This window comes from Canis aureus, chromosome 6 (genome assembly GCF_053574225.1).
Source record: "Canis aureus isolate CA01 chromosome 6, VMU_Caureus_v.1.0, whole genome shotgun sequence".
In the NCBI taxonomy this organism is placed as follows: domain Eukaryota; kingdom Metazoa; phylum Chordata; class Mammalia; order Carnivora; family Canidae; genus Canis; species Canis aureus.
This window is the reverse complement of record NC_135616.1, coordinates 73329401-73352280: the sequence shown is the minus strand read 5'-3', so window position 1 is coordinate 73352280 and position 22880 is coordinate 73329401. Positions and strand designations below refer to the sequence as shown.

Genomic DNA, 22880 nt, shown 5'->3' with positions numbered 1-22880 from the left:
AGCAGGCTCCATGCACCGGGAGCCCGATGTGGGATTCGATCCCGGGTCTCCAGGATCACACCCTGGGCCAAAGGCAGGCGCCAAACCGCTGCGCCACCCAGGGATCCCTAGCTTTTGATTTAAAGTGAGAAATGTGAACTCTCCCTTTCACTTAAACACCTAGAAGCCATTGTAGGGTTATTAACTGGCCTAATTTCAAAAATCGTTATGTCTCAGGAAATAGGGAGACTAAGGAGAGGGAAAGAAGTGGGGAAACAATGAGTCAGTAGGGCAGTCAGAGCACACAAAACAGTTACCCACTAAATTTGTAGGCACAATATATTGGCACAACTTACATGGGCACAGTTCATGGTGCCCCAAAGCAATTATAATAGTAACATCAAACATCACTGATCACATGTAAAAAAAATGAAAAAGTTTGAGGAGTGCCTGGCTGACTCATTCAGTAGAGCATGTGACTCTTTATCTTGGGGTTGTGAGTTCGAGCCTCACACTGGACATAGAGCTCACTAAAAAATAAAAACAAACAAATAAAAAACAAAGTTTGAAATATTGCCAGAAGTACTGTAGTGTAACAAGAGACACAAAATGAGCAAATGCTGTTGGAAAAATGGTGCTGGTAGATTTGCTTGATGCAGGGTTACCACAAACTTTCAATTTGTTAAAAACAAAACAAAACAAACAAAAAAAACCCCATAGTATCTACAAAGTGCAGTAAAATGAGATAGGCCTGTAAAAGTGAACACTTGCTCAAGCTTCCTACATGCTAGTCACTGCTCTAAGCACTTCACATGTATTTGCTCATTTAATCTTCAATTAGGCCCATTTGCCAGATGAGAAAATCAATGCACAGAGAGATCAATTAACTTGCACCATTGCAGAACTAGTGAGTGCAGAGCATGATACAAACCCATTCCACCTGGCTCCAGAGCCTTTCTGCTGAACCTCCTCTGCCCTCTACCCTGTCCTGCCTTTGCTGCCAGTGTACTCTAAAGAAACAACATCTGTGATGGAGGTGCCTCAGTCTGCTCAGGCTGCTATAACAAAATACCTGATATTGGGGGGTTCAAAAAGCAGCCACTGAGTAGCTCAGTCAGTTGAGGGTCTGACTGTTGGTTTCAACTCAGGTCATGATCTCAGGGTCCTGAGATAGAGCCCCGTGTCAGGCTCCATGCTCAGAGGTGAGTCTGCTTGAAAGATTCTCTCCCTCTGCTGCTCCCCCTACCTCTCAAATAAATCTTAAAAAACAAAAACAAAACAAAACAAAAAAAACCAGGCATTTATTTTCTCCCATTTCTGGAGGCTGGAGAGTCCAAGATCCAGGTTCCAACAGAATTCAGTTACTGATAAGAGTTCTTTTCCTGCCTTCTCCAAGGATGCCTTCTTGCTGTCCTAACATGATGGGAAAACATGATGAGACACAGCAAGTTCTCTGGTGTCTCTACCTCTGTTCTAAAGACACTAGTTCTGTCGGAACAGGGTTCCACCCTTATGACCCTGTGTAGCTTCTATCATCCCCTTCTAGGCTTTATCTACAATATAATCACATGGGTTGGGGCTACAGCTTCAACATATGTACTTGGGGAGGGGACACATCCAGTCCATAGCCCATATCTTCTCCTGGTGCTTCCCAAACTGTAAGTCACAGAGGGGTCTTATACCCCAAATAAGAAGAGAGCCCTTCTCCTAAATTCTGTCTTCTCCGTGAACACCTGGATCCTAGGCAACCAAACATGTGCTCAGAAATCAAAAACTTCTCAAGAGAACTAGTCTTGCCGCTGCTCTCTCTGCCTTGCAAATCGATTTCCACTCCTCATCACAGTCCACAACAGAAAAACAAGCACGTCCTCCTCCTCCCACCTTTATTTTCAATTTCCCCTACTTTTTCTCAGGGGAAAATTATTTAATTTCTTTTATTCTCCCAAAAGAATCTCCATCCCACACTATGCATGCTAGGTCATGCAAACAGGCTGGAGGAGAGCCTACTAGCTTTCCATGGCCTGAGTTCCAGTGTGGCTGGGCTGGTTACTCAGCCACAAGACATTCCATGGGAAACTCCCTTTGTGTAAAGCCAAGTTGATCTGTAGAAGTGGGTGAAGCCAGGTACAAGGGTTGTCACTCATCCTTGTGTTACAAATAAGCTGAAAGCAGGATTCATCCTTCTGAGAGGAAATTGGGATTTACTAACGAGGTGACCCAAAGCAGAAAGAGACAGGCTATCTTGGGCCATAAAATGAAGCTGTCATGATGCAGACAGGCATCAGGGAAAACGATGTGTGTTATCTAGGCCACTTGGCCATTATGTATGACAACTGCATGTCCTGAATTTTCTAGGTCAGACCTGAAATTTTCCAAATATTCTATCACCTTGTCAGACCATATATTCCAATTTTACATTTGGAAAATGTAACCACCAAATCTTTAAGACACTAGATCAGCATATTAGGTTAGGGAGAGAACCAACCTTAATAATATTGACGAATAGGTTTCAGAAAAACCAATGTTTTCCAAGGGCAATTTTGGAACTTATAGACTGAAGCCATAGAGACCTCTAGAAAGAGGAAAATAATGACACTAAAGTCAGTGTAAGAGTTTATAACTGCCCTGAGAGGCATTTGTACAATCAGATGGATGGGACCCTCTTCCTGGTAGATGGGAAGGAGAAACTTCAAGAGAAGGAATCTCAGAGCTTGCATGTGGGCAGCCTCTGAACTCTCAATCCCATCTTACCAAGCCAGAGAAGATGACTTGAGGGACTGAGCAAGGAAACTTTGATTCAATGCAGGTTTGGGGAAGGAAACTGAAGACTACATGACAACTAAAAGTTACACTCAGTGAAATCTACCAAGGCCAGAAATCTGAACATCATGATTTGATATCTATTCCAGAATGCGATGAATAAAAATAAAGAAACTGGTCTCTAAACATTCTGAAATATGTGCGACAATTTGCTGGCTAAACAGCGTATAAAATTATGCTCAGATGTCTATGTTCTGCAAAATGTCTCTGTACTTGTTTGTGGCACCTCGTTTTATTTTTCTAATTGTTGTCCCTTTTTTAAAAACTTCAAACTTAGCTCCCCTGAAAAAGAGGAGATTGTATTTTTCTTCCCCTTTGTCAAAATGGAGAAAGGACCTGGGTTTCTTTTTTTCTTTTTTCTTTTTTTTTAGCAGTCAATTTATTTGAGAAAAAAAGGAGAGAGTGAGCAAGAATGTGTGCATGAGCAGGGGAGGGGCAGAGGGAGAGGAATAGAGAGAATCTGAAGCAGACTCCCCACTGAGTGTGGAGCCTGACATGAAGCTCGATCCCATGACCTTGAGATCATAACCTGAGCTGAAATCAAGAGTTGGATGCTTAACCAACTGAGCCACCCAAGTGCCCCAGGATGGACATGAATAAAGCTTAGAGGTCTAAAGAGAAGACCTGAGGCAATGTCCATGTTCTTAGGGGGAAAAATGTGATGAATATTACACAAGTATATCTGGGAAGTAAATATTTAAAAGATGATACTTATTTAAAAAGTCAGCTTGTTGAACTAAAAAGATCAGGGGCTCAAGGATAGGACAAACATAAGTTCAAAGTCTGGCTCCATTCCTGATTAATTACATAACCATGAACCATAATCTCTCTAAAACTCCATTTCTTATTTATAAAAATAGAAATAAAAATGGCAGGTCTTCACAATAATTATAGGAATTGAATGCAGTAAGGACACATGTACCCGTCATGTGGTAGGTGTTCAATAGCCAGGCACTCTCAGGACTATGACAGCCTCAGAATCCTTGAAACATGAATGACAGAAGGTCAAATAATCCATTTTTCCTTGACTTCTAAAACTATTGCAAAAATTGCTATCATGTATATGCATCAACCGTAACCAATTATAAACGGTAATGGTAAGATAATCCCTTGTCAGGATTTTTGGTTATAAATAATAGAAACTAATTCTAGTTATCTTAGGCAAAACAAAGATTATTGGAAGGGTATCAAACAGGTTACTGAATTGATTGGAGGAAGTTCAGGCAGAAATCGAGAACAAGCAATGCACACCCAAGATCATACCAAAAGCAATTTGCATGGCAGTGCCACCACTGACCACCACTGCCATGCTGCTGGTCTCCTCTGTCCCAGTACACTCACCACCAAGCCACTGAACCTCATCACTCCACCTCCAAGCAGCTACTACACCAAAAATATCTCTAACAGATCCTTTGCATTGTTCTCTTAAGGTTTAAAGTCTATGGTAGTAGCATTTCAGTGACCAAGACTAAGTTATATGTTCATTCTGTAGCTGTCAGAAGTGGGGAGATAAAATATCCTCTCTACTTTACCTTCTGTAGTAAGAGGCAGGTAAAACCAGAGCAACTCCTTTCCTTACTATGAGATTTCCCCAAAAAAAGAAGGTGAGTATGGTTGGCAAAATAGCAAATATGCAATATACAATAGCAACAAAATTCATTAAATGCATGTGCACAAATCTAACAAGAAATGCGCAAGATCCATAGAAGAAAACTATAAAACTTTCCCCAAGGAAGTAAAAGGAATATAAAATAAATGATGAGGCATTTTCGTAATGAAAACTGTTAATATTGTTAAGATGTCAAATATCACCGGATCTACAAATTCATAGAAATTCTGATCAGCAATGCAAGAGTTTGTTGGTTGTAGAGTTCAATGGGTGGTTCTATGACGTATATAGAGAGTAATATATGCAAAAGAGCAAAGAATTCTTTGAAGCAGAAAAACAAGGGAATTATCCAATGTACCAGATACCAAAATATGCCACTAACCTATAATTGTATATAGTATGGCGTTGATCCAGGAATAGATACGTAGATAAATGGGCCAGAAGAGAATTCAAGAAAACATCACTACACAAGCAGATTGGCGCTATGTAAAAGAAGGTATTTCAATTCAGGAGAGAATTAGGAGTCAAAAGAAGAGATAAATATGAGAGCTGATGTTAATTAACTAGACGAAATTTTTTATAACATATGCATGTAGATGAACGTTTTAAACATCTTACCATTTTATCTGTTGATTTTTACCTCAATAAAACTAAAAAATTCAATTAAATAAAAAAATAATATTGTCCTTTCTCTAAAAGGCAGGATCGCAAATACTGTTGGCTTTGTTGGCCCATCAAGGCTCAGTTGCAACCATGCAGCTGTGACACTGTCCTGTGAAAGTAGCCATCGACAAAACTAAACAAATAATGGTGGCTGTGTTCCAATAAAACTTTATTTAAAAAAAAGACACTAAGAAGAATTCAACACTTTAAACAAACTACTGAATAAATGGTGGTGAAATCAGTGGCTATTTCTTAGAAAAAATGAAGCTAGACCCTCACACGTGCAAAAAAATAAAGCCACTTAAAGATTTAATGTAGTAAGCACAAACATCAAAACTATAAAAGTATCCAAAAATGTAGAAGATGTAAAAACACAACAAAAATTTATACATGTGAACACATAAAACCTTAAAACTTCCATCCTCAAAAGACTATAAGTAAAGTTAAAACACTAGGAGCTGGGGAGAAAAGATTTGCAATGATCATATAAAATGAGGGATTAATATACAAAATATAAAAATTACACCTACAAATTAATAAGAAAAAGATAAATAGATCAATAAAAATGTAAGGACTATGAACAGGTAATTCACGAGAGAGATTAAATAGGCAATAAAGATATGAAAAGCTTTCCAACATTACCAGTAGTAAGGGTGAAGAAAAAAATATATGTTTTTTTCATATCAGATTAGCAAAAATAAAGCATATAATATTAGTGTAGGCAAGGACACAAAAACAGGCTGTTTGTGAGAAAATGAACTGATAAACTAATTTCTAAAAGCCAGCAGTTTCTAATAAAGATTTCAAACGTATACACTTTGATATAGTAACATCACCTTCCAAGATCTAAAGAAATACTTGTATTTGTGTGCAAAGACTTCTATTGTATAAGTTCTTAACTGTAATTTGCTTGCACTGGCAAAAAATAAAATAAAATAAAATCAATTTCAAATCAAAAGTAAAATGACTAAGAACAAGGCAGACCTACACATGCTCATCTAGGATATAAATTTAAGAGAAAATGGCAAGATGAAAAACAATACAAATAAATATATAATATAGCTTGACCTCATATATATTTTTTAAACTATACATATGTATAAACAGAGAAGATCCATTTTTTTTTAACCAGCTCTGAAGAAAAGCCTTTGGTAGTGGGTTATCTTTGGGAAAGGGAAGGGCTTGGGAGATAAATGTTAATGTGTTAATCTGTAAGTATCTGTCAGGTTCTAGTCTTTTCTAAGACCTAGTAGAGATTCCTGGAGCAGGGACAAGCTCCATCTCCAGGCTACAGATCTCCTGCGAGCACCTTGCCTTGTCTCTTTCCTGGCTTTTTCCTCTTCCTGTGAGCAGCCAAGGATGCCTTTTCTCTCACCTGGCTAAACTCACAGGTGCTTTAATAAAAAGTATTTTCATATTTTAATTTTATTGATCACAGTTGTAGGCTGAATTGTGTCATCCGAGAGGATATGTTCGAGTCCTCTCCCTCCTACCCGTAAATGCGACTACTTGAAAATAGGATCTTAGCCATTTTAGTCAAGTCAAAATGAGGTCATGCTGAGTTGAAGGGGGCCCTAACTCAGTGCCTGGTGTCATCTATACGAGAGAAAGGAGGGAGCTTTGGACACACAGACACACAGAGGAAAAAACGTTGGAAGAGGAAGACCATGTAAGGGTGGAGCAGAGTTTGGAGGGGTGCAGCTGTGAGCCAATGAAGGCTGGGGATTGCTGGCAGCTGCCAGAGATGAGGAGAGAGGCATGAATAGATTCCCGGCAGGAGGGCAGCCCCGGTGGCCCAGTGGTTTAGTACCGCCTATCAGCCCAGGGTGTGATCCTGGAGACCTGGGATCGAGTCCTACGTCATGCTCCCTGCATGGAGCCTGCTTCTCCCTCTGCCTGTGTCTCTGCCTCTCTCTCTCCTAAATAAATAAAATCTTAAAAAAAAAAAAAAAGTTCCTGGGCCAGAGCTTCCAGAAGGAGCCAACCTTGATTTCAGACTTCTGGCCTCCAAATGGTAAGAGACAAAATTGCTGTTGTGTTAAGCCACCCAGTTTGTGGTAACTGGGGTCAGTAGTCTTGGAAATCTAATAAAACAGAAGGTACCAAAAGTTATTGTTCTTTGATCCACCAACCACCACCGTGTGTCTAAAGAACAGCAATCAAAAAGGCATCTGGCAATTGATCAAATGCAAGGCCCGTGATTTCCCCATCATGGGTAGAGTTCGTGCGGAGTCTGGACGACCACCATGTAGGATATTGTCCGGGACATCCCTGCCCTGAGGGGTGGTCTACGGGACTGCTTCATGTTCATGAACACGAGGAGTCCATGAGTCTCCAAGGCAGAGCAGCATCGTGCAAAAGAACAAGGATTTGGAATGAGAAAAATCTGAATTGGCCTCCTAGCTTCACTATATACCAGCTACTTGAGCATTTCTTAAGTGCTAATCGCCAAAAATAGTAAGCCTTCTTTAACGAGTCAGCATTCCTAGATGGAAGATATTGATACCAGCTGATAATTTAAGGAGAAAAGAAGTCTATTAGAAGGAAATTGGGTAGCTCGCAGGAAGGACCAAGCGGTCCACTGTTGCCAGCGACATCTTTAGAAGCTAGTTATTGTTGCTGTGGCTGCAGCCATTTGATATTAACTAAAAATGACTTTTTTTTTTTTTTTTGGACAGCTCCTGTTTTTTCTTGTCAGTATGTGAAAGTGAGTGTGCGTGATTGATGGCCATAGACCATGGACCCATACCCCCGATGCTAGGGAGGCTGAGAAAGTAGCTATAAGTTGTTGAGCATTTATGATGTGCCAGACACTTCTCTGTATTTCCATGTATTAATTCATTTAATCTTCACAGGTCTTCTTAATCTCCACGGGGAGTCTGTATGTCAGCCCCATTTTCACTAGGGAGGAAACCAAGGTACAGGAGAGCCAAATAACTTGGCTAGTGCGCCCAGAGCTGAAATGAAAACCTCAAATGTCAGGCTCCAGAGCCTGTTATCTTCGGGAAAGTTCCTTTCTGCTCTTTGCCTGGGATTTCCAACTTCTATAGTGAAGCTCACGGTCTGCCTGGAAAAGCAACCGATTCTTCAAACATAAGAAGGGGGATTCAGATTTAGAATGGCCAAATTAAAAAAAGAACCCAAGATAAATGTTCATTATAACCTACAAATTACCTTACAGAGCAGCCGCATGTATTAAAAGAGAATTATGCATATATAATGATTCACGCAGTGAAGGTGTCCAGGAAGCACCACATGAATTGAAATGGTTTCCATAATAGGTGCTGCTCTTACTGCTTCGATTCTTGCTTTGCTTAACTGCCTCTTGGCTGCATCTGCCATTTCTACTGCTTTTACTACGGCTCCCTCGTTCACTGCGAGCCCGGGGAAGTGACTTCATCTCCCTGAGCCTTAGCCACCTCACCTGTAAAATGGAGTTGAGTTTAGAAAAAGACAGACAGAAAAAAAAAAAAAAACACTCTACATTACTTCTAGGGCTCTTCCAGTTTTGACTTTTTTTTTCCCCCCAATTCTGATCTGCCAGCCCCACAATGCTCACTTTCTTGCCACGAATTTCTGTAATTCTCATCATTGGTAACTCAAGGTTTCATTCCAGGTTACACAACCGCCTTCTATTGTTCTGTAATTGTTTCCTGTTGTTTCCTCCTCCAAAGGTGTCGCATAAATGGCATTTCAGAACATACAGTGTTTTTTGGAAAGTGGATCGATTTTATAAATAAGAGATTAGTTGTAACAGACCTTTCTATGCACACACACAGACCCACACTGCTCATCTGACACGTTGCTCTGGTGGGCACATCAGGAAGGGCAGTACCAGGCTATCTGGCTGTCAGAGAAAAGGAGATATATCCTCAGTTGCCTTAGGAAGAGTCCTGAAGTCTTTCCCAAAATGACAGATTCCTTCTCCTTTTATCTTCTTGTGGGACCTGAAGGGTGCTCGGGATGCATGTCCCCGGGGCAACTTCTTAGTGGCTTGCACCAGCATCCTAGTCCCCATATTTACCTCCCAGCTTGTCAACCAGCAAAGGTTCCTTTGGGCCTCATTCTCAGATGAGATTCTTAGGATAGAGATACTGTAGGCATCTTATCTTATAACTTTAACATTATCTTATAACTTTTAAACTTTCACTTACAGAAGAGAGAGAGAGAGAGAGAAAAGACAAAAGGAAGAAGAGACTTTCCCAGGCCTTCGTCTTTCATTGCAAAGGTCCTTTCTGTTCAGCACTGCTCAACTTTGCGTTTCGGCCACGTCAACTCCCATTTACTTTTATTCTATATCAGATAGTAGTAAGCTCTCCAAGGCCCTGTATTCATTATTCATATTCGGAAAAACATCCATCATTTTTACATATTATTAAATAATTGACAGAGTGAATTCTCATACATAGTAACTACCCTGGATACGTGCCATCTTAACCCTTTTACAGATCAGAAAAATGAGGCTCAGAAAGTAAACTTATCAGCTCAAGGTCACATCAGCGGAACGTGGTCTGGTGAAATGAAGACCCGGGATAGTTGTCCCCCTGTCGGTGCCTCCCCGGCTGCACCACAGCTGCTTCCTGGTGTTGTGGCAAGATAAGCCTATTCTCCAGACCACCGTCTGATGCATTGTCAGGGTTTAGGCGACACTACAGTCGGGTCCAAAGCACACGTGGGTGCCTCTACAGCTTCTAGGCCTGCTGCCTCCCGTGGGTCCTCGGTGCTGCCCAGGCCACCTCTTATGGCCTCTAGTTATCCCAAACCCTCAGTGATGACTCACAGCCATTCTCCAATAAGACTGGCCTGTGTTATCTTGATGCAGAGACACGCCACCAGCAGCTCCCACTCCCTCAGCCTCCTCCCGGGCCACCTGCAGTCTTACCTCCATCTGTACCTTTCCTCTTCCTTCTGGTCTGCTATCTAAGAATGGTTTCTCCAGTCATATTTTATTTTATTTTTTTTTAATTTTTATTTATTTATGATAGTCACACACACACACACACACACACACAGAGGCAGAGACACAAGCAGAGGGAGAAGCAGGCTCCTGCACCGGGAGCCCGACGTGGGATTCATCCCAGGTCCCCAGGATTGCGCCCTGGGCCAAAGGCAGGCACTAAACCACTGCACCACCCAGGGATCCCCTCTCCAGTCATATTTTAGATCCCGTCCCTTTGTACCTCCTACTGAATGCAGCTCTATCCTTCTGTCTCATTTTTTTTATCCGATTCTCCCTTTGTTAGGGTACTCCCTGCTGAGAAAATAAACACCGTTAAAACAACAACAAAATGAAACAACACAAATCAAAACCATATCCAGTTGCCCAACCTCCCTCCTTCCTTTGACTATCTTCTTGAAAACATCATCGACCATAGTTGTTTTCTAATTTCTTATCATTTGTCATTTCTCCCACTCATCGTTCATCCCCCTATAACATGGTTTCCACTTTTACCTCCCTGGTGAAATGGATCTTTTGTAGGACACCAAAGCCCTTCATATCATTAAATAACCCAAATTACCCCATCTTTGTTTTCTAAGGCACTCAACCATGCCGAACTCTTCCATGCTAAAACATTCTCTTCTTCTGGCCTCTGTTGATACAATTTTTCTACAGTTTTCTTTCTAACCTTCTGACCACTCTTTGGACTCCATCTTCACATTTGTTCCTCTCAGGTTTTATGCTCTCCATGATCTAGTCCACAGCCGTCTATGCAGGAGGAATCCAAAAATCTGTATTTTCAGTTCAGATTTATTACCCGAGACCAACTGTTATGTAGGTATCTCCACTTGAACATTCTTCCAATCACAAAATATCCTAAAATGAATTAAAATTACTTTGCCTTAAGCTAATGTCCTTGCCATGTGCTGCTCTCATTATATCCACTGCTTCAAGGAATGGCACCAACATACAAATAATTGCCCAAAGCAGAGTCCTTGACTCTTTCTTCCTTTTCATTCCCACTTACAAACAGTATATCCTACATCTTAAATATCTATTTAATAGATATGTCTTCCTATCTTTAGTAACTGTTACTGCTTCATTCTGGATCCCATCTGGATTACAGCAATAGCCTCCTAACTCATCTTCCAGCCTCTAGTCTGGACACTTTCCAACACATTCTCCTCCCTGCAGACAGAATAATCTGTCCAAAATGTAAATCTGATCCTACCACTCACCGCTATTAAAAACCTTCAATAGCTCCCCTTAGTTTTCAAGGTAAAGTTCAAACTCCTTAGCTTAGCACATAAAATTCTTTCTGATTCTACCCCTGAATAGCTCTCTAGACTCTTCTCTCCCTGCCCCCACTTATCTATCTTCCATGACCTTTACTCCAACAATATTGAAGTACATGCAACTCCCTAAACCCACCATGCTGATTAATGCTTCCATGCCAGTGGAGGTGCATCATACAATCTCTGCACTAAAAAGATGTCCACTCATCCTTCCAATCTCTAATTTATCCAGGGTGCCCCACTCCATTTCCAAATTTAGCTTAATGGCTGATTCATCCAGGTTTTCCTACTTGAGTGTTTAATTTGATTTATACCTATTTCTGTGCTCCTATAGAAACTCTAGAACATTTTTTCCCTGAAAGGACAGGTAGATAATGGATGGATGGATGGATGGATGGATGGATGGATGGATGGATGGACACCTTGGCTCTTACTCATCTTATATCCCCATCACCTAACATAGTCTCAGGCACATGTTCAATAAGAATATGTAAGAGTTGATTTTTACCTGAGAGGTGCTTTTCATCTAAAATTTGTGCTTTTCACAATTCATCAAAATTATAGTGTGCCTTCATATATATTTTTTCCCTTTGTGGATCTGGAACTAACAGTGTAAGTGGTCTACCATAAGGAGTAGCCTAGGTGAGTCCGTATATGGATCTACATTTACACAGCTTGGATTTCCTCTGCTTATTCTCTCATAAAAACACAGAATTGCCAGGATAAGAGTCAGAGCCCTTGAAGACGATATTCCAATTTGGTAAGGAGACAACTAATGTGGAATAGTGGAGGCTTATTGACAGGGCTCTCCTATCAGCTTCTCATGCATGCTGAGACTCTTGACTGCATGGATTTGGGGAATCCGGGCAATGTGGGGACTGTAAAGCCCTTCAATAAAAACACAATATGCCAACCAGCTGCAAATCCTACCTGCAATTTCTTCTCTTCCTTCTTCGATCCCAGGGAAATATGTCAGTGGATGCTGTCAGATAAGAACAAGCCATTGATCTATAGGGCGTGAGGCAAGGCTAGAATATTAATGTCGTAGATTCTTTCTATGTAGAAGTTGCTTCTTAGTAAATAAGGTGAGGTGCCTTGGAAATTTGAGATTCTTGGGTGAATAGACACCTGAAGGAGTTAAAATCACTGGCATGCTCTACCCCACTCTGTAGGGTAGTGCCCTCACAGTTGATAGTAACTTGAGCTTAGAAATTGGGGTTTAAATAATTAAAGCAGTTAAGTTCATTCACCTTGACTTTCATTCTTTTCCTGAGTGTCATTTTTTTTCTCAGTGTACAGTTGCATACGGGAGATTCATTGGGTGATTAAATAAAACTAGATAAAAATTTGAAAATTTCTGTCGCCAAGTGATTGACTAAATTATTTCCTTCCCCTCTCTTGGTATTAACTTCTCCATAAGTAACCTGACAATTTAGACCAGATTTTGAATTCTTAAACTGAGGCCCATGAATGGGATTCAGGACTCTGTTAATTCAAGAAATTCAATGTCAAATTTGATACATATATACACTTTTCCCAAGAGGAAAGAATATAGCTTTTGCCAAGCTCACAGTGAGGCCATGAACTTCCCCAAAATACGAAACTGAGGGTTGCCCTTGACCTCAGCTTTTGTACTGCTTTGGGGGAAAGTATGTTTTGACACTGGGGAAATAGGGCTGAAAGAGAGAAGCTGAACTAGGCAATAAGGCAGACTTGGGTTCAAGTCCTGACTATTCCACTTATTTTATGTTGCCTTGGAGTGAGTCTCTTTACCTCCGTAACTCTAGTTCTACAAATCACAACAACAATATCTCACATGTTATAAAAATTAAGAGAAATGAATTGAAAGGAAAAATTTGGGCTAGCATGCCAGAAATCTTCAAGAAATGTTTGTTCGATGTGTGTCTAGAGAAGCAGAACACCAAGGGCCACTACTCCATCTCCCAGCTCAGCAATCTTGCCATCTAAATTGATATGTTCTCAACTGTGCTCACAGACTGACAAAGCAAGTCTTCATGGTCTTTATTTTATTTTTTTTATTTTATTTTATTTTATTTTATTTTATTTTATTTTATTTTTTTGCTGTAAAGGTGAGACATAAAGTAGGCCTATATGCTTAATATGTTTCTGCACAAATGTAAATCCACTGAAACCAGGAGAACGATTCCAAGTCTTCTAAGAAAAGGTCAGAGTCCAGCCAATACAGGCTCAGCTTTGATCTGAATAAAAACAGAAAGACTCTTTCTCTTGAGACCTTTGTTCTGACGCCACATTTGTCCATAAAACATGATAATCCCAGGCGATGACTTGGAGACATGCGTCTCAGGCTGTGGAGGGTGGAGACAGCAATGGAGAAGAAGCCTGGGGCTGGCCAGAAAGTGGTTGCCAAGCCTGCTTACACTATGAAAGACCCAGCAGACCTAAACATTTAGAATCAGCTCACAACATCCCATGTCACCAAAAGACAGACTGCTTTACTGTCTACACCTCCTAACGTCCCCCTAAAACTGTATATCTTTCATGGAATCTTCTCCTTCAGAGAGGGTCCTGATGTTCAGCAAACGTGTATTCAATAAAAAAATTTAAAAACCTTACAACAATCTAAGGAATCTACCCATATATTTTTTAAAATTATATCAACCTTCAAGGTATTATTATCTTCATTTTATAGAAGAGATTAAGTTCATGAAGACATAGAGACAGAATGGGTTTGAATCTAGAAGTCTCCAATTTGAAAGCTTTTAACTAAACTCTGAGCCTTCCGGACACAGTGATAAGTGTAATATGAGTCTTATCCTCATGGGACACTGGAAGACACAGACCTGTAAGCAGACTTTAATACCATACTTTGTGCTCTCTAGGTTGGAGGCAAACACAGAGGCTGCAAGAGCAAAGTTCAACTACCTAGAGCTGGTGGAGAAGGAGGTGTGCATGTGATATGTAAAGTTCAGAAAGACTATCTTGAAGGATTGAATCTTTGAGAGGGATTAGTCTCTCTACAAGCCATTCTATACAGAAGAAGAAGAAAATAAAATGGAGGAAGAGATAAGAGCAAGACAACAGGAAACTCAAAAATGTATATCACTTAGATGTAAATATTGTTGGTAGTGTGACTTGCAAAATACCCTACGTTCTCTTAGCAGCCCTGAGAGACAGTAACTTTCCATCTGCCAGGAATGAACTTGTGATCTTAGCGCTGGTGCTCCGGAAAAAGATAAGGGATTTGGGGGCCCCAGAAACTGGTTTTTCTCTACTCTTTTCTAACCCAGACATCCCAATCTCAGCACAAAAGGTTACAATTTCCCTGGGAAGAAATTGTGCTGACCTCGGGTTTTCACAAAGAATGTGGTATTTCTGCTTGACTGCTCTGCCTGCTGAAACATTGCTAAAATAACTAGTGAGCAAGACGTCCCAAAAGCAAGCAGCTGCATATAAGAGTTTGTGTATGGTTTATCTACTTCGATGGGGGGTGAGGGTAGACGACTACTTTCTCTAAGAAGTTGTAAATGGGCCAGGGTCTCATGACATTTGACAACTCAGCTCCACCAATGTCCACTTTCTCCTAGAGATCCAAATAAGAGGAGGAGGGTTCACCGCGCAGTTGAAAACATAAAAAAAATAGGGGCTCCAGGGCCAACAAAAGAGTCTAGGAGAATGGGCCTATATTGGCATTCTAACTCACCAATTAGATTGGTCAAGAATCTCCATTCTTCATTCATCTTTTTCTAAAGCAGGAAAATATTTCTTACTACACCATTGTGAAATTAGTTGTCCTAACCACTTTTTTTTTAAGTATTTGATTGCTGAAGATTTTCCATAAAGGTAATACATGGACCTGGTCTTTGTCTTCTAAAAGCTGTAGAAATTAAACCTGACCCTAATATTAGGGATCTGATTTATTCCGCACTTGAATTGAGAAAGCCAAATAAGCCAAAATAAGTATTTCCCACTACATTTTCTTACCTCTGAACATTCATAAAAGGTATGTTCTTTACCCAATTCCTATTTGCTTGAGATATATACATTTAGAGTTTAATTTAGAGTTCACAAAATCTTCTTTTAAAAACAAAAATCTTATGAAGAGGGAAAAATAACTTATTAACTTCAGAGTATGATCATTTTACTTAATTTACTGCCACCCCCATGCCACTGATGGCACAAAAACAAGGAATGTCTCCTGATGTGAAAGGGAACATTTTTTTTTTTTAATGGAGCTTGGGATATGCTTAACTGAGGACCCAATCATGAGGAGCACAGAAAAATAATACCCAACTGATATGAAGCACTTTTTATGGCACAGACACGAGATTGGTGATTCTCTATAAAAGATCTCATTTCTTCCTCACAGCCATCCTGTGAAGCAAATGAGGAATGAGGCACTTAGCTGTTGGGAGATAGGATGCTGCAAAAAATGAAACACCTTCCTTCATTCAGCAGTAGAGGATCTGCTCTGCCGCAGGGTGCCCAGTTCCATTTTGAGTTACAGAGGGGGAAAAACAGACTGAGATGAAGTAAAATGGAAGTTTAAAGCATAAATTATGTTGTAGCTAAGTGTTCTTCAGCCAGTCAAGCAAAGGAGAGTGGGTTTACTATTTAATTCATTCATTCACTCAATGATAATGTAGTTGACATCTACACATTATATGGTCAATAGAAGATGTCTAACACCTTTATTTCCCCTCCAGAATATCTCATAGTGCCTTCAATCATCCCAGGACCCTTCTAAGTGGTTTCATAGAGATGAGCCAACCAGTTCAGTAGTATTATTTATGCTGCATTGTTACAAGTGATTGAACCAAGGATGGGCACTTGTTCTAACATAGCCATCTGTCCAGCAGCCTATGATGTAACCCAAAAAGAGAATTCAGCCCAATCAGAATATAGAAAGACCAAGTAGACAACTGAGAAAGGCAGAAGAGGAAATACACGTAGAAAGAAGGCAGTAAATAGAAGCTATGATATAGCAAAATCATAAACAAGCAGAAGCCATGAGTAAGAAAAGAGACATGGTCAATCCAGAGAGGGACAATAAGCTGAAGCAAAGACAGAGGAGCAAAGGCAGACATCGTGACTGTAACGGCAGAGCAACTGAATGGGGCAGTAGAAGATCAAAAGGCTATCTAAAATACAACGCTTGGTTGTCATAACTCCAGTCTATCCTGAATTATGTTCTCATTCCCCTTGTTCAACTGAGTGGTCCTGAGGTTTCCTATCTTCCCAACTTTCTTTAAAAAAAAAAAAAAGATTTTATTTATTTATTCATGAGTGACACAGATAGAGGGAGAGACAAAGGCAGAGGGAGAAGCAGGCTCCATGCAGGAAGCCCGATGTGGGAGACTCAATCCCAGGACTCCAGGATCATGTCCTGGGCCAAAGGCAGATGCCCAACCGCTGAGCCACCCAGGCATCCCATCTTCCCAACTTTCTTAATACCATGACGAAAAATCCTGTAAATGAGAATAACCACATGTTACAAAGATCTATTTCTCCTGTGTCCAAATGAGCCAAATAGCATAATCAGTTTTTAAATTTTTATTTAATTTTTAAGTAATCTGTACACCCAATGTGGGGCTTGAAATCACAACCTGAGATGAAGAGCTGCATGCTTTACCAAGTGAGCCAGCCAGACACCCCTTTCATAATCTGTAATACAGAAGGAAATGGGGTGCCTGGCTGGTGTCATCAGTTCAGCATCTAACTCTTGGTTTCAGCTCAGGTCGTGATCTCAGGGTCATGGGATTGAGTACCATACTCGGCTCAAACTCAACATGGAATTTGTTTTGAGTTTCTCTCTCCCTCTCCTTCTGCCTCTATCCCCTGCTGTCACATGCAATCCTTCTAAAATAAATAAATAAATTTTTAAAAGACAGAGAAAGAGAGAGAGAGAGAAGAAAAAACTACCCTATATACATATATAAATAGGATGTAGGCCTAACTTAAAGTAATTAATTAATAGAGCATAAATATTTTCATTGATAAGCAGGTTCGATTCTTTTATAAAACAATTAGGACTTGAAAGAAGAAAAAAAATCAAGTTTAAAGGTGATAAGTGTTCAACTTCTTCAAAAAGAATGGCTATATTTCTCATTAGGAATAATGAACCTCTTAGTCCATCTTTTGTTTAATACTAAAAGTGAGAAAGAATATTCTAAGCCTGAGCTTCATCTACTAATTTATTTCCACCCAGTGCTGTGACATTGAAAGATTAAAATACTTTAAAATTAAAAAGTTAACAGCCACAAATCAGCTCTAAAGCAATCTTCTTTTTGTAATAAGAGTACATATGATGCCCTAGTCTGGCTTCTGAGAACAAATTTGGGAAAGGACACTCCTTACGTATCACAATGGCTGTCCTGTCATTCTCCAGAATCAGTGACTGGTATATGGCAAAGTGTCAATCCCACAGAGTGCTCAGATCTCATGACAGGTGAACATTGACTGTCTCAATTACACAACGGAATTTATCGAATGATTCTTTTTCACACTAACACAGCTACCAAGCCATTATTAGAATCTCTGCACAAGGGTGTCTGGGTGGCTCAGTAGGTTGAGCATCCTCTCAGGTCATGATCTTAGGGTTTTAAGACAGAACCCCACAGAGGACTCCTCATTCAGTGGGTAGTTTGCTTAAAAATCCTCTCTCTCTCCCTCTGTGCCCCCTTCTTTTGCATGTACTCACTCACTCTCTCTCTTTCTCTCTCTTAAATAAATAAATAAATAAATAAATAAATAAATAAATAAATATTTTTAAAAAAGGATCCACACAAACTCTACCAGTCTCAACCCTTCCACACTACTAAATGATCCTATGACCACATAGAAGAGCCCATGTGCTTAAAACCCAAAATTCAATATTTTTCCCTGACTTCTATCCCCACTAAGGCTTTTACCCAGTTCCTGCCATTTACCTCAACAATAGGTCTTGTTTGGCAATCAGTAAATGACCCATAGCTCAACAGAAAAGTTGATCATTCAAAAAAGTGACCAAATGACCTCCTCTACTGACTATGATGAGAAAACTGGGATTAGATTTATCTGCGTGCCTCAAACAACCAGGAAACCAGAAGAAAAAAAGTTTCAGCATTTAAAATGACTTAATTACAGGTAGCACATGACTGTGAGTCCTAAGAGAATAAAAAATAAATGAGATACTCTTCAGGCTACCATTCAGGAAAGGTGAACACAACAAAGCCAATGGTCTTTCTGAGTTAAAGACATAGAAATTGGACTTCAGGGAAATAGTGTAGCTAGAGTTTGCAAGGAAGAATGTGATAAAGGAGGTGTTCACAGAGACAGATCCAGAGATCTAAGAAAGGTCCCCTAGTGTCTTTGACTGAGCACCATTTTGAGTATGCAGGAGAGAAATCTACCTGAAATTGGTAAAGAACCACCAGAAAGCAATAGATAGACCAATGTCAGACATCAAATAAGAATGAGAATAATTTATTCTCCTACCAGCCAAAGTGAGAGTTTCCAAACACACAAGACAAATCCCCAGAATAAAATTGGCTCAGTAGTGGAACTAAATTAACACTAGACCAAAAGCTGCCCTGGAATGTTTGAAAGCAAGCCGTATAAAGGACAAACTGATCTGAAGAACTTAAGTGCAAGCCAAAATAAAATATGGTACTCTCTAAATAATACAGCAAAATTCAATACCCCCAAAATAAAATTCATAATGTCTGTATTCGGTCAAAAACATGCAGAGTAATAGGAAAATATGAGCCATAACTAGAAAACTCATTAATTAGAATGGGACCAGAAATGACAGTTGATAGAATTAGTCAACAATGATGTCAAAATAGTTACCATAAATGTGTTTCATATGTTAAAAAAGACAAAGGACAATAGGAGAATGATGAGGAAGATATTTGAAATGAAAGAAGAAAGAAAAAGAAAAAAAGAAAGAAAGAAAGAAAGAAAGAAAGAAAGAAAGAAAGAAAGAAAGAAAGAAAAGAAAGAAAGAAACTAACTCCTGAAAATGCAGCACCTGAAATGAAAAAGACATGGGGTGGAATTACTATCAGAGTAGATGGAACAAATAAAAAAAAAATAGTGAACTTACAGAACTGAAAGAACAGACAAATTCACAATTATTGTTGGTGATTTCAACACTCTTTTCTCAGTAATTGATAAAATAATCAATCACACACACATAAATACAAGGATATAGAGCACTTTAACAACATCAACAAACATGATCTGATATTTATATCAATTACATTTATAGAATATTCTACTCAATAGCAGTAGAATTCTCCTCTTTTTTATGTACACATGAAACATGCACCAAATATACCATATTTTGAGTCACAGGCATACATTAATACATTTAAGAAAATTAAAATCATATGTTCGCAGAAAGAAAATAGAATGAATAACAAAGAGAGATCTAGAAAACTCTAAACTATTTGAAAAAAAATATAGTTCTAAATAACACATGAGTAAAACAAAGGGGGGATGGTGTAACTGGATGATGGGCATTAAGGAGGGCACTTGAGGTAATGAGCACTGGGTGTTTTATGCAACATAAGTCACTAAGCTTTACCTCTGAAACTAATAATACAGCTGTATGTAACCTAAATTTAAGTAATTAAAAAAAATAGCTATCCAGCCAAAGTGCCCCAGGAAGATGCCTATAGTTGAATAGGTTGGGTTTATTATTCATTGCAATGAGGGAGAACACATACAATGGGGAAGCTTGGGGAATCTCAGTAGGAGGGTATTAGAATGAGACTATTATAGGATTCAGACTCTGGTTGGGTCATTTGAGAGACACCAGAAGGAAGTGGGGGTTGACTCTAGATTGAGGGTGTCAAAGTGAAGGTAGTTCTATAATTGGGTATCTGGATAATAAATCTATAGGGAGGGCAGATGAACACATAGCTCTAATTAGTAAAGAAGCAGTAGTCACTCATTTTGTCCAAGAAGGGTAATGTTTAGAATTTGGAGGTAGCAAATAAGAAAGAGTATTTTTGTCTGGAGGTACCTGGGTGGCTCAGTTAGTACAGCATCTGACTTTGGCTCAGGTCATGATCTCAGGGTTCCGGGATCCAGCCCTACACCTGGCTCCCTAGTCAGCAGGGAGTCTGCTTGTCCCTCTCCCTTTGTCTCTCCCCCTGCTCGTGCTCTCTCTCTCTCTCTCTCTCTCTCTCTCTCTCTCATTTCTCAAATAAATAAATAAATAAATAAATAAATAAATAAATAAATATTGTTTAAAAAAATATTTTTGTCTGTACTTAGACAAAATTATGAGGTGGATTTGCTTTGTCTCATGTTATCATGGTCTCAGAATAACCTTGTCTGAGATTTTTATTTTGTGAGATTGTTTACATCCTCTAGGACAGTAGCATGACCTAGCTGTGAGTGCCAGGCCAGCTTTCAAATGTCAGGGGATGCTCTCTTTTGTTTGTTTATTCCTTTCTCAGTCAAAAACTGGAAACAATCCAAGTGTCCATCAATTGATGAATAAGCAAATTGTGGGTTATCTATCTAATTAAGGACTCTTCAAACAATTTAAAAAATGAACCTCTATTACATGCAACAACATGGGTAAATCTCAGAAGTAAAAGAAACCAGACACAAAAGTCTATTTTCTATATGATTCCATTTATATGAAATTCTAGAAAAGGCAAAACAATAGCAGCAAAGAGCTAATCACTTGGCAAATGCTGGGGACAGATGCAGGTATTGACATCCAAAGGGCAGGAAGGAACTTTGGGGGTATGGTCTATGTGATGATTGCAATGGTGATTTTGACTATAAACACATATAATATTTCATCAAATTGTACTTTCAAAACCGGTGATTTTTATTAAAAGTAAAATTTACCTCCATAATCCTGATTTTTAGAAAAAAATCCTTACATTCCTTTTGGGGTAAAATGGTTCAGTTTCTTAGACACACACTAGCCTATCTCCTCTGTCCTGAATAAAGTGAAAATATTTCCATTCCCTCTGATTCGTTAACTTCCCCCAAGAGTAGACAAAAGATTTCTAAAATGGGGTGGGGGGGGATGATTTCTTAGTGGATCACACCAATTAGCCACTGATCAAGGGACAACTGGCTACTTTCCCTTCCCTAGAATTAACTCTGTTGCTGGCCCCAACATCCTGATTTCCAGTCACAGTGAGATCTGGAGATGTGAAGGTCAGCAAAGCAAATGAAGGCAAATCATTTCCAGTCTTTCAACCTCAGTTCTTACTCTATACAAAGGAAGAGGGGTGGAAATAAGGATTTCGCAGAGCACTTAGAGCTTAGAAATATTTACTAGATGAGTTGTACTTGCAAGGCTCAATTTAGATTAAAATTCCCCTCTGAAGGTCTGTATGCATTTTGTGTGTGTGTACGTGTTGGTGGTAATGCAGGCTGGATGAACAGGTACAGGGGAGGAATAGATGCTAGGGGGTTGGTGGATTGTTTCATCTAGCTAAAATAAGAGCACTCTGAATGATTTATGAGTAGTCTTGAGAGTGTTTAATGCTTATTAATTTAATAAAAATGGTTATTGCTTATAATAATGGAAACTACCTCATAAAAATAAGATGAAAATATCCTTAAAGTAATAATTTGTTGTCAGCTCCGATTCTTCTCACATTAATTCTTCCAAACTCTCTTGAGTTTCCAACACCAGTGCTACCCTTTGGCCCCAAAAGAGAGACCTAGCCTATGGGCCCCACACTTTAGAGGGTTCCTCTTTGTCGTACTCTCCTAACTGCTCTCCACCCCATGGAGTCAAGAGGTGATGTCTACCCAGAGTGTCCATGTCTTCCAAGCCCATCTATCTTGACCACACTCAGAGTGCTCAGACCCCTTCAGGAATTCCCCTACCCAATCAGCCTGGAGTTCACCTCTAGGATCTAAGTAAGCCTCTTCCCCGGGTCTTCTGTTTACCCATGCCTCACATTGAGGACAGAAGAGAGGTTTGCTGGTAAAGATAGGACAGACCTTGGGTGTGCAGACTATGATGTTCATATGAAGCCTTATGAGGGCCTTTTGCAGTGCAAATCAGAGCCAGCAGTGGAAAGTAAAAAGGAAGGCCACAACTCAGGGGCCAGGCCTTCCCATGCCCTTATTCTTCATTGTTCAAGAACAGAATTCTGAAGGGTTGAAGAATTCTAGATTTTTTTTTTTTTTAGCTTTCATTTATTTATGATAGTCACAGAGAGAGAGAGAGAGAGGCAGAGACACAGGCAGAGGGAGAAGCAGGCTCCATGCACCGGGAGCCTGATGTGGGATTCGATCCCGGGTCTCCAGGATCGCGCCCTGGGCCAAAGGCAGGCGCCAAACCGCTGCGCCACCCAGGGATCCCGGGTTGAAGAATTCTAAATGTCAACTGGTGCTCAGGTTATTACTTAGATATGATTGTCAATGTAGACACTTGGAACGTAGTTAACAGTTTGTTAACTTGAGTTAGAATGTTTAAATGCTTGGGCATGTGAGCCTCCATTTGGTACTTTTGTCCTAGGGTCCTGAAAACATTAAGATCCTGAGCCCACAGGGAGGTTGAGGAGTTCACTATAAGGCAATACTGCAGACTGTGCTAACATAGAAATGTCTGAAGATACACCATCTG

At 39.8% G+C, this 22880-nt stretch overlaps 1 long non-coding RNA gene across 3 annotated transcripts in view; it reads right to left on the bottom strand.

Moving 5' to 3' along the window:
• LOC144315271 (uncharacterized) overlaps positions 1 to 22392 on the bottom strand; it is a 35122-nt gene extending 12730 nt beyond the window's left edge. Inside the window, exons 1-4 of one of the 3 annotated variants that reach the window (XR_013381015.1) lie at positions 22253 to 22392; positions 12236 to 12287; positions 10252 to 10325; positions 8279 to 8495 (exon numbers count right to left, since the gene is read on the bottom strand). This is a non-coding gene — a long non-coding RNA (uncharacterized LOC144315271). Of the gene's footprint in view, positions 1 to 8278; positions 8496 to 10251; positions 10326 to 12235; positions 12288 to 22252 lie in introns of those variants that run through there. The other 2 variants (XR_013381013.1, XR_013381014.1) reach the window with 2 other exon arrangements.
• Positions 22393 to 22880: the final 488 nt, after the last annotated feature.